This window comes from Phaethon aethereus (genome assembly GCF_964289735.1).
Source record: "Phaethon aethereus genome assembly, chromosome: 7".
Taxonomy (NCBI): Eukaryota; Metazoa; Chordata; class Aves; order Phaethontiformes; family Phaethontidae; genus Phaethon; species Phaethon aethereus.
This window is the reverse complement of record NC_138583.1, coordinates 35,111,272-35,123,595: the sequence shown is the minus strand read 5'-3', so window position 1 is coordinate 35,123,595 and position 12,324 is coordinate 35,111,272.

The window sequence follows — 12,324 nt, the reverse complement described above, 5'->3', positions numbered from 1 at the left end:
GAGGACTGTAATCTTGATAATCTGTACCTCTTGATCAGATATTATCTTCTTCTGCCATCCCTGCTCGAGGGTCAGTAATGCCTGATTGAGCAGAGAGGTAGGAAACCTGAGGCTCCACTTCTGCTCAACTGGCTGAGTCAGAACTGCAGCTGCAGAGTTTCAGAAGAAGACTGAAACCTGGACAATGTGCAAAACCTTCAGTTCATTGCAGCAGTAGGGGAATATTTTCCAAACTTGATCAATTTTCTGAAACAGAAGATTAGGTGATGCTTATCTTAGTTTGCAGAACTGCTGTTGTTATAAATGCTGAACAGAATCTTTTTTCCGCCTAAATTCTGGTCTGTAGTAGACAAAAAGATTGTTTCCAATCTTCATCTCATTTTAACTAGGACAAGGATGTTTTCCTTTCCCAGTGTTTATATTTCTAAATAGTCCGGGGCACTGGGAAACTAGATTTTGGTTTCTAAGTGCATATTGCAAATTTTCTCATATCTTTCTATATTCTCATATTTTATTTTATTTATTTTTGGCTGATCATCATCTATTCTGTACTCTTCTGTGGTTTAAATATCACCTCTGTAAAAAAAAAATTACAGACAGTGTAAAACACAAACCCAGTGGATCTGATTTCCAGACAGTTTTCATGCTGGCATGGAAAGATCCTTGCTAAGCTTTAGGACAGCAGGGCCCTCCTTTTGCTCCCCAGTGCTGGGAATGTGGCCTGGCAGTTAGCTGGGGTAGATCACTTCCAGTCTTCAGCAAATCCTGAGTTGCCAAAGTAGTCTGCCTTGCCAAGGTGGGCGAGCCAGAGAGCAAGTCTGCTGCCCTGGTCTCTCCTTCCATCCCACAAAACCTTTTGAGATTTCTTAATTGTTGGTGATCTTCATTGAGAAGAAAATCTTTACTTTTTTTTGTCTTTGCGTAGAAAAACTAGAATATCATCCAAGATTAATCCCATGCTTAGGGCAGTCAGTGGATTGTGGTTCAAGTCTCTTGTCTTTTACCCAAATTGGTTGAGTTCTATACCACAAGATCATTGCATGTGCTTTTTCCGTCTTTTCTCTTGTCTGAAAATTTTGCTATCAAAGCTCGTAGTCCTGAGAAAAGTTTGGTTTCAATGACTCAGTAGGTTCTGATGAGAAAGTTGGGGGTTTTTTTAAATTCCTTGGGCCTTTTTGAATACCTTTTTTTTTTTAGCCTGGTCCCAACAAAAAGGTGTTTATGCAATCCTGCTGCCTGTCTGTCACTCCTTTGAATCCATGGCCACTTTCCCGTAAATTTGAGCAGGAAGAACGTTTCAAAAGCATCTGCATCCCAATGCACTCCATGGAAATCAACAGCTGGGCAGAGGAGAGAAACCCATACGAACATGTCTGGCAAAGCAAAGATGAGTAGAAGCCAGCTACTCAGCAGCTGGTCACTGGCTAATCAGCATGGGCATAGCCCCACCACTCACTATGGTATTTTTGTTCAGTGGAGATGTTAATAGGAGCTTGGGAGAGGAATAGAGACTAGACATGACCAAATAACCCTTCTCATGATAAACTCAAGTACAGCCATATTTTTAATGTTAATGGTGTTTGTAAAGGTTATCTGCTGTAAGAAGGTGAATGTGCTGCATGTGTATGTGTTTGATGAGTTTCTTTTCAAGACGTCAAAACACGGAAATATATGCAAAAAGCTAGCTCCATATCTGTGTTTGCTGAAGTCCATCCTGAATTAGGTACACATTTTTGCTTTGAAAATTATGTATTAAGTGTTTACCCTCCACTGCTTTTATCAGTGGGAGCAGAACCAAGTTCCGAGATGGAAGTTCTGCATGTTTCACCATGCTTTTTAGCTCCACATCTTCACTGGGAGCAATGCCATGTCTGAACACTCAGGAATAACTTGCAAGAGAGGGAACTGAGCACACAAAGTCTGCAGTAACATCAAGCAGGCAGCAATACTCAGTAATCAACGGTTTAAAAGATAGACTCTTGCATGGCTGAGCCCAGGCTTAGTGTGGGACACTGTAGTCTAGTAGTGTCTAGACAAATACACAGTTTTCTTTCTTCTCTGACATGAATGCAGCTAGATTTCCCAAAATAAAATACATTAAGAGAATTTCAGGTTGCAGGTTTACACACTCACCAGTCAAAGAAGATCCAAAAAAGTCTTTCTAAGAGTTTTTGATGCAAGGTTGTACATTCATAGCACAGTGTATTCATGGGACAGGAAATTATGTTTTAAGCGCACACCAACGTGAGTGTAAAGAAGACACAGGAAACTAGTATAATATTCTTGTTCATCATCATTTATCATAATTAAGCAAAAATATTGAGTGATTATGAAATATGCATAATGGACACAAATACATTTTTGTGATAAGCAGATTTAAGAAAATAATGATGTCGTCCAGGTGGTGGGAAATTTTCAACAGATTGAAGTTATAGCCAACTATGTGTCTTATAGTTCAGTTTGGAAACATAATATAACAGTTGTCAGTACATCTGGCAAGAATTTGTTGAAACTTCAGTGCTGTAACTTCATGTTCAGTGAAGTCCTGAGTAAAAAGCAGTATTGGAATTGGCTCCTCTGGTTATGATTACCAGAGCTGCAGATGACCAAAAGGGACATTGGGACCTGGCCCATCTTCCATTCACTGCTCATCAAGCAGATGTCTTCTGTTAAGATGTCCAGGCAGTCATATTCTCTCAAATTATTTTTGTTCAGTTTAAAGGCAGAAATGAAGATGCTGTGAACATCCTAGCTTTTGAAAGCAGCTCCAGTTCAGACAGAGAAAGCAAAACTGCATCAGTCTATTTGTGTATTTTAGCTCACTGATTTTGTCAGATCCCATTTTGCTCCTGTTAGTCCTGTGGGATCACATCCAATGTTTTTTCAGAGTTTAGACTATGATCAAATAGGAGCAGTGTGACATAACAAGGTTTTATTTTATTTTAGGATACGTGTGTGTTTTCTTGTTGCAAACTAGAAGTTGACAAATAGATGACAAATTCTGCATGGCATTTGAACTAAACTTTCATTAAGCTGGCAGCGTCTTTATGTTTATTTTTGGTGGAATGACCTTTCGATGTGTAAAGGCCCTAGATGCTTCCTGATTAAGTTATACTTCCACGTGAGAAACACTTTCAGCTCAAAGGAGTTCTGCGCGAACAATCGATGAAGATATCTTCTGCTTTCTCACAGCCTCCTCCTCAAACTGTAAGATAAATGGGGGGAGATGTTTACTTGAAACATAAAGGTGAAATGGAATTTGCTTTTTCTTAGTTGCAGTTCCTAGTGCTGTCTGTCATTACAATCAGATGTTTTAGAAGAGTTGATGTTGTCGATGAGCTGCATGAAAAAACAGAACTGTCTCTTCTGGTTTTGACCTGTAGGTAAGATTTCTTCCTCTTAGAAAAAGGTAACTGATGTTAAAATAAAAGAACATTTCAGTGCAGATAAAATAAAAGAGTATTTCAATGAATCAAAACAAGCCTTCTTTGTGTTTTCTCATTTTTAAAAATTTTGATCATTTGACTATTCCTTTTCCATTTAATCATGCATTACTGATAGCTGTTTACATTGCTCAGCTCCCATCCCGACCTAGTTCTGGTCTCCTACCTGTCTGCTGTGAGGAAAGAGGCTTGTATGTCTGTCTGTCCTTAGCAGTAGCAAAATTCAAATAGCTCAGACTATCAGCCCTTTCTCCTTGTAAATGTTAACCTTTCAGCTAAGTCAGATAAAACATAAATACATTTCATTTAGATGAAGCATTAGCTTTTGGGGGGAGAAATAAAAAAAACCCACAATAGCCCAAGGTCAGGAGCGTACAGCGTGTTCTCAGGACATGATTTAAGTTCAGGCTCCTTTCCTGGTTGTACTCCATAATTCTGTGCTGAATCCCAGTTAGCTCACAGGAGTCTGACCAGTCTGACCAAGGGCTGGGTAACAGTCATGAGGAGACCTCCAAATTTTGCCCCAGATGTTTCTATTACACATCTGACAGCTTGCATATTTGAAGAGTTATTTTAAGTCTCACTGCACCTGCTGTTCTTTGGAAGCATACTTTGATCTGTAAAGGAAGACAAATTAAAGTAACTAGGATTAAAAGAGGCTAGATATAAAGACTAACCCTCTTGCTCTTGAAGTGAGGGTGACAGAGGGCAAGAAAAGATTGTATTTAGGTCTTGTTTCCTTCCCCCTGCTTCTCAGCAGCGCTGTGACCTGGCTGTCCTGCGCCTACGGCGTCACTGCTGCCCTGCATTCTGCTGGATGGGAATAGCCCCTCAAAGACACTCTCATGAACTCACAGAATTGTGCTGTGCACTAGATTTCTGCCCTTCTGCCCTGTATCTTCCTTCTTGCTTCCAGGAAAGCAGCAGTGACAGAGGCTGCACTGGCTTCTGCCTCCCTATTCCTAATTCCACGTTGCCCTCCTGAGGTAGCTTGCACTACCTTCCAGGTAGACTTCCAGCAGTCTAAGGTAATGATTAGGAAATCAAACCTTTGTTATGTCTTGATTTCCTCTATAAATCTGTAAAATGCAGGTTCTGTAGAATAAAAAAGAAAAATTTAGAAGTGTTTTTATTTCAGAGCTGAGGTGAAGACAAGTTAGCAAGCCATCTCTGCAAAATTTCACTGCCACAATCCAGCTTCCAAACTTGCCGTATGTAATTAAGAATAAGGTATGCAAGTTAACAAGCTCTATTAGATAAGCTGCTCTGACAAACAGATAAATCAAGATGCCAGTCCAAAACAATTCCTTAGCTAGAGTCTATAGTTAGTGAAAACTGTTTGCAGGGAATGTTGTTGCACCATCGGCTGCCCACTGGAATAAGTGGGGCATATTTCATTCCTAATGCTTCCCGCCTTCTTTGTCAGTCAACTGAAACAGGGCTGCTGAGTTGAAGCATCTGAGAGACTTTGCCAGCAGTTTCAGATGAGAATTGCTGTATCTTAATTGAAAGTATCACAGGTTTGTCAGGAGATGGGAGACATTGAATTTCTCTATAGTCTTAAGTTTCTGTTTTCCATTTATAATACAAGTTTCATGGAATACAAATTTGCTGAAGGTTCTTGTTATCAAGGAATGCTTCATAAAAAAAGCAGTAAAGCAGCGCTTTAGAGAGGCATAAATTTTAAATGTTAGCCCTCGTTAAATGGTACATCTAGCTGTTTGAAAAAGTCTATTGCACAATCAAGAAGTGTCCTCAAGTCTCCCTATATCAGTAGAGAAAACTGACCAAGTAGAGCTGAAAAGCTGATCCTTCCACTACAGCGCAATGTCGACCGTCTTGAATGTGTTTGTCCGAAAATCGGATCCACTTATTTTGACTTCATGTCAGGTAATAAAGCAGCTACGACGTATCATTTAGCTCACATTACGCTCTGTCCAGATGGACTGTCAAAACTTCTCACTTAAGCAAAAAGAATCATTTAACTCTGACAAGTGGGATCTGGCGCCCGCAGTCGATACTCTGACACTGACTTTTAAGTAGAATGCTATGTTTCGATCAATGGGGAGCTCTGGTTATAAACAACTGACAAATTTATTTGGACAAGTATTGATTAGATTAGGATATTGATTAGAAAGAAACACTTTAAAATCTGTCAACCTGAACAATTTTTACACAAGGATCTTCAAGATTTCTCATCCTGCTAATACTCGCAATAAATTCTAGAATAGCAGGGAAATTCCAGAAAAAGGATTAGACATAAATATTGTGTCAAAATTCAAAAAAGAAAGAAAGAAAAAAGTTGAATCATGTAACATTAACCAGCTGGAAGGAAATTAACAGAAAGGCCACTCAGGATTCAGTGCCTAAAAAGTGGCTGCATGGAACATAAGCCTAGCCAATAGTCCCTACAGCATTTTTTAAGGAGATTGCTGCTTTGGTTGATAAAAATATAGAATCATAGAATAATTTAGGTTAGAAAAGACCTTTAAGATCACCAAGTCCAACTGTTAGCCTAGCACTGCCAAGTCCACCACTAAACCATGTCCCTATGCACCACATCTACACGTCTTTTAAATACCTTCAGGGATGGTGACACAACCACCTCCCTGGGCAGCCTGTTCCAATGCTTGACAACTTTTTGGTGAAGAAATTTTCCTAATATCCAATCTAAACTTACCCTGGTGCAACTTGAGGCCATTTCCTCTTGTCCTATTGCTTGTTACCTGGGAGAAGAAACCAACACCCGCCTCACTACACCGTCCTTTCGGGTAGGTGTAGGGAGCGATAAGGTCTCCCTCTCCTCAGCCTCCTCTTCTCCAGACTGAACAACCCCAGTTCCTTCAGCTGCTCCTCATTCATTGTCCTTCTTTGGACACACTCCAGCACATCAAGGTCTTGCTTGTAGTGAGAGGCCCAAAACTGAACACAGGATTCAAGGTGCGGCCTCACCAGTGCTGAGTACAGGGGCACGATCACTTCCCTACTCCTGCTGGCCACACTATTGCTGATACAGGCCAGGACGCTGTTGGCCTTCTTGGCCACCTGGGCACACTGCCGGCTCATATTCAGCCGGCTGTTGAGCAACACCCCCAGGTCCTTTTCCACCAGGCAGCTTTACAGCCACTCTTCCACAAGCCTCTAGTGTTGCATAGGGTTGTTGTGACTCAAGTGCAGCATCCGGCACTTGGCCTTATTAAACCTCATACAGTTGGCCTCGGTCCACCAATCCAGCCTGTCCAGATCCCTCTGTAGACCCTCTCTACCCTCAACACTCCTGCCCAACTTGGAGTTGTCTGCAAACTTACTGAGGGTGCACTCAATCCCCTTGTCCAGACCATTGATAAAGATACTAAAGAGAACTGGCCCCAAAACTGAGCCCTGGGGAACACCACTTGTGACCAGCCTCCAGCTGGATTTAACTCCATTCACCACCACTCTTTGGGCCTGGCTGTCCAGATTTTTACCCAGCGAAGAGTACACTTGTCCAAGCCATAAGCAACGAGTTTCTCCAGGAGAATGCTGTGGGAAATGGTGTCAAAGGCTTTACTAAAGTCCAGGTAGACAACATCCACAGCCTTTCCCTCATTCACTAAGCAAGTCACTTCATCATAGAAGGACATCAGGTTAGTCAAGCAGGACCTGCCTCTCATAAACCCATGCTGACTGGGCCTGATCACCTCATTGCCCTGTACGTGCTGCATGATGGCACTCAGGATGATCTGCTCCATAACTTTCCCTGGCACTGAGGTCAGGCTGACAGGCCTTTAGTTCTCTGGATCCTCCTTCTGTCCCTTCTTGTAGGTGGGCGTCACATTTGCTAACCTCCAGTCAACAGGGACCCCCCCAGTTAGCCAGGACTGCTGATAAATGATGGAAAGTGGCTGGGTGGGCACTTCCACCAGCTCCCTCAGTATCCATGGGTGGATCCCACTCAGCCCCATAGACTTGTGTGTGTCTAAGTGGTGTAGCAGGTTGCTAACCATTTCCCCCTGGATTATGGGAGCTTCATTCTGCTCCCCACACCCGTCTTCCTGCTCAGGGGGCTGGCTACCCCAAGAACAACTGGTCTGACTACTAAAGACTGAGACAAAGAAGGCATTACGTACTTCAGCCTTTTCCTCATCCCTTGTCACTATGTTACCCGCTGCATTCAATAAAGGGTAGAGATTCTGCTTAGCCCTCCTTTTGTTCTTAATTTATTTATAGAAACATTTTTTATTGTCTTTTACCACAGTAGTCAGATTAGGTTCTAGTTGGGCTTTGGCCCTTCTAATTTTCTCCTTGCATAACCTCACAACATCCTTGTGGACCTCCTGAGTTGCCTGCCCCTTCTTCCAAAGGTGATAAACTCTCCTTTTTTTCCTGAGTTCCAGCCAAAGCTCTCTGTTCAGCCAGACTGGTCTTCTTCCCTGCCGGCTCCTCTTTTGGCACACGGGGACAGTCTGCTCCTGTGCCTTTCAGATTTCCTTCTTGAAGACTGTCCAGCCTTCCTGGGCAACTTTGCCCTTCAGGACTGCCTCCCAAGCAACTCTGTCAACCAGGCTCCTAAACAGGCCAAAGTCTGCCCTCAGGAAGTCCAAGGTGGCAGTTCTGCTGGCTCCCCTCCTTCTCCAAGGATCAAAAACTCTGTCATTTTGTGATTGCTATGCCCAAGATGGCCTCCAACCATCACATCACCCACAAGTCCTTCTTTGTTCACAAACAACAGGTCCAGCGGGGCACCTTCCCTAGTTGGCTCCCTCACCACCTGTGTCAGGAAGTTCTCTTCCACACACTTCACGAACCTCCTAGCTGTTTTCTCTCTGCTGTATTGTGTTTCCAGCAGACATCTGGTAAGTTGAAGTCCCCCATGGGAACGAGGGCTAGTGATCATGAGACTTCTCCCAGCTGCTTAGGATTCAGTGCCTAAAAAGGGGTTGTATGGAACATAAGCCTAGTCAATAGTCCTTATGGCATTTTTTAAGGAAATCACTGCTTTGGTTGATAAAAATATCTGCAGATATAAAATGGGCCATTGTACTTAATGAATTACTGTCTTTCCATAACACTAAATGACATTCTGTTTAGAATATTAGAGCTATAGAAAGCCATCAAGGTACATATCAAACAGATTAAGGGATGCTAATTAACAAATCTCAAAAAGGTACTTGTTAATGGGAAAATATAATTACATACCAGTGTTTCCAGAGAAATTCTCCTGGGATCGATGCTATCCAACACTTTGAATACTGCAAATCTTTCAGTCTTTAAACCTAGTAGAAAAACTTATCTTTCAGTATGTACTTTGAAAAGATTTCTAAGCCAGTGTATAATTGCTTTATAAAGTGCTTCATTCCTTGGATGTTGATGTAATTAAATCTAGACCCACTTTTTGTCTACAAGTTGCAGGGACCTTACATACCTCTGAAACTGAAATGCACCTTAGTTGCTTTTTAAACTCATGTTGAGAAGACAATTTTCGAGTCAACTGATGTTCCATTCTAAATTGTCCAGCCATTTCCTTGACCTTGTGTCCCGAACGAGTGATAGGGCTGCTTAAAGAGTCGCCGCCAAAGATATCAGAAAGTTAATTATTTTAATATAGATTTGTAAAAAGGTACAACTTAACAGAATTCGATGGCAAGGTTCACTCTATTACTCACTTAACATGAAAAGGTGTACAAAAAGAAACCAAGTTACAATTAGATTGGAATGACTTGCTTGTGGATTGAACCGGGATAATGTGGCTTATATGTATATTGAGGAGAGAAAGTAGGGGAGACCCTCCCGTTGAGTTGCGAGGTTCAGAGTGGACCGAAATCCACCCCTACTCCCAGACTTGGTCAGTGGTTTATGTCTAAGCTTAGGTAAGGAAAGTAAAGGAATGCCCTCCCATTGAGTCGCGAGGTTCAGAGGGGACCCCCTTGCTTTCTAAACTCCTTCTCAGAGAGGAGTCTAGGTGCGGCTGAATCCACTCCTAGTCCCAGAGTTGGTCAACTGTTTATGTGTAAGGGATAGGGTATTGGGGACTCTGGTGTAGTACGTGGTGTAACTTTAAAATAACAGTAATCAAACTCACTAACACTATTGAGATAAATCACAATATCAAATCGTATAAAACTTAGTAACATAATTAACCTAAGACTAATGATATTGAGACAAAGAACAGTATTAAATCATAGCAACATACTAAGATCAGACACTTAAAGAGATATAAAGAAAACAGATAAATATGTACAAAGGTACATTTAAATGCCCCCCCTCGAGTTCGATCTAACAAGGACATGGAATGCTTTGCATCGCTCAAGAGGTGATCAGCCAAGCCTCTGAGCTGATCACGAACTTGAGGGTTCACGGGCTCCAAGAGGTGTCCCACGCAGAGGGAGGTGCTGGTCGCAGCCCGCTGCGGTCCAGGAGAGCTCAAAGGGTCTCAGTTGGGACCACTATTTATAGGACTGGGAGATGATTGACTTTAGGCATCAGTAAATTTCCATCCTTGCCACAAATCATTTGTTGGTGCTTGCTAGAATACTCGACATCCCAGTGACACTGGTGCTGATCCACCCGAATCACGGCTAGATAAGATATGCCCCAAGGCTGTCTGGGGATGGTGAGTTACTCCCATCTACACAAGAGCGCTTGGTACAGTCAAGGGGTCCTTAACCGCAAAACTCTCTGCTCCATGGCCAAGGCTTATTGAGTGAGGAAGAGGGGGGAGATGTACCCTTCAGCTTTGGTGAAGGTTTTCTGCGACACCCTGGACTGGTGTAAGGAACAACTGCTGGGTTCCTACCAAAGGTCTCTCTGGTTTCATGGATGGAAAAGCATGATGTGGTTTAAGAAACTTTAAGAAACTTAAGCAGTTTTTGAGTAATTCATTTTGGAATCATTTGGCACAAATTACCTGCTATCAGCTCTTCATACCGTTCCTACACTCTCAAATGACTAACAAAATAAAACTGAAGCACCATTGCTCTAAGTTTTGATTAATACAATCAGGGAACCTTGAACTCAGGAAATAAATTTTCCTGCATTTAAAAAAAAAAATTATTGCTGCATTAACCAAAACTACTTGCACTGTCAGGGACTTGGCAGTTATGACAGCAATGCACATTATTGATGCTAGTCAGTAATGGGCACCATAATGCCGTTCTGTCTTGCAGCACCTCATCTGTCACGCAGCATCATCTCTGGTAGCTATAAGCGCTGGAAATTACCACAACACTCACAGAATGCCTGGGATTTACTGCCTATAGGCCAAATAACCAAACACGTGAAATAAATAATTTTTCTTATTGCTCTGGAGATATATATTTTTAAAAAAAGCCTACATATCAAGGCATGTATATCTTCTGACATGACCTTTCTCACTAGATAGTTTTAAAAAAGTTTCCCAGGCAATGCTGGGGAAAAAAAGCAGAAAAAAACAAGGTTTAAAGGGCATGAAATGGGGACGGTTTGTGTGAAACTTTATTAAAGCTCTAGTGCAACATTTTTTTAAGGGAAGACGGGAATAACATTTAGTGGTTTTGATTGTTTTTTGGAGATAGTTGGTCATGTTGCATTTTGGTAACGTAATACAAAACTTCTTGTCTCTGAAAGAGAAGATGACCGGTTTACGTTGCTGCTATAAATCAAGTGTCTCTTCTTGAGTAGTGTACGGAACTAAATTATTTATATAGATGTGTACTCTTGCTTCATTCACCTTTTTAGCCCACAGACTTTACCAGGACGCATTGCTAATCTGCATATACCGCGCCAAGACTTCAGTCTGCCAGGTACGGATCACACAGATCCAGTAGGAAATTTCATGGCACCTACAAAGCAGTGCAAACTCCTGCTGTGCTGCTGGTTAATCTGCAGCTCCCCGTGCAGGCACTCCTGAACGCCACACAGATGGTTTGCATCAGGAGACACTTTTGTGCGTGCTATAGAAATATGTGTTTTATATTGAGGTCTCAGACTCAAGCATATGTGGGGCACTATGCGGGCCACTTCAAAGCCACATGCAGCTGGCGTTTGCCCCCGCAACTGGTAGCCACCACCTCTCTCCCTGTTGTTTGTGCCTCCTTCCATTGCCCTTGCCAGTGGCAGTATCTGACAAAAAAAGTGTTTGATCCCTGCTGGATATGCAGATCTTTGGCTATTCAAAACCCATGATTAGAATATTCCAGTAATTCCTTATGTATTCAACCTTCTGTGTTTTTAATAGATTTTAAAAAGTTACTTGGGCCACCTCTATCCTCATCCATGAGCTACAATAGCTTCTTCCAGAAATATATGCTGGCAACAGCCTTACATGTTTAAGTTAAAGATAGGAAAACATTACTGTGTGAGCAGCAGGCATGAAAATATCTGGTTTGATAAGTATATAGGCAGTTTTCTCCACGATGTTACTATTTTGGAAGAGGGAGAGTATTTAAGAGTGCTTGAATATTCAATATGCATAGAAATTGAATGTCTTCCAGAGTAAGAGTGCTGTGATTATTCTGCAGTGGCTCTGCGTGAGGATACTTGTACTCTGCCTGTGCAGAGCTATTCCGATCCATTTCCTCATTGACAATTCCTAACCTAACTTTTCACTAGATAAAGAAAAAGTTACCATAAAAATTCTTCTATTAAAGCTTTTTTTTTTTTTTCATATCGACAACAGTTTAATGATGTTAGGCAGGATTTTTATGTTTGATGTAAAAAGGAGGAAGAGTTTCCAGAAACCATTGCTCAATGCCTCTGCTGAAACTGCTGATGGATGGTAACGCACAAGGCTTCTTCCTTCGAAACTACTCTGAGACATTGCCACCGCTCTGTTGGCGTTTGTGCCGAGTCCCGGCCGCTGGCACCGAGTTCTGTGTTGTGATACCAACTCTTTTGGGGGTTCCAAGTGCTAATTAACGGCGCT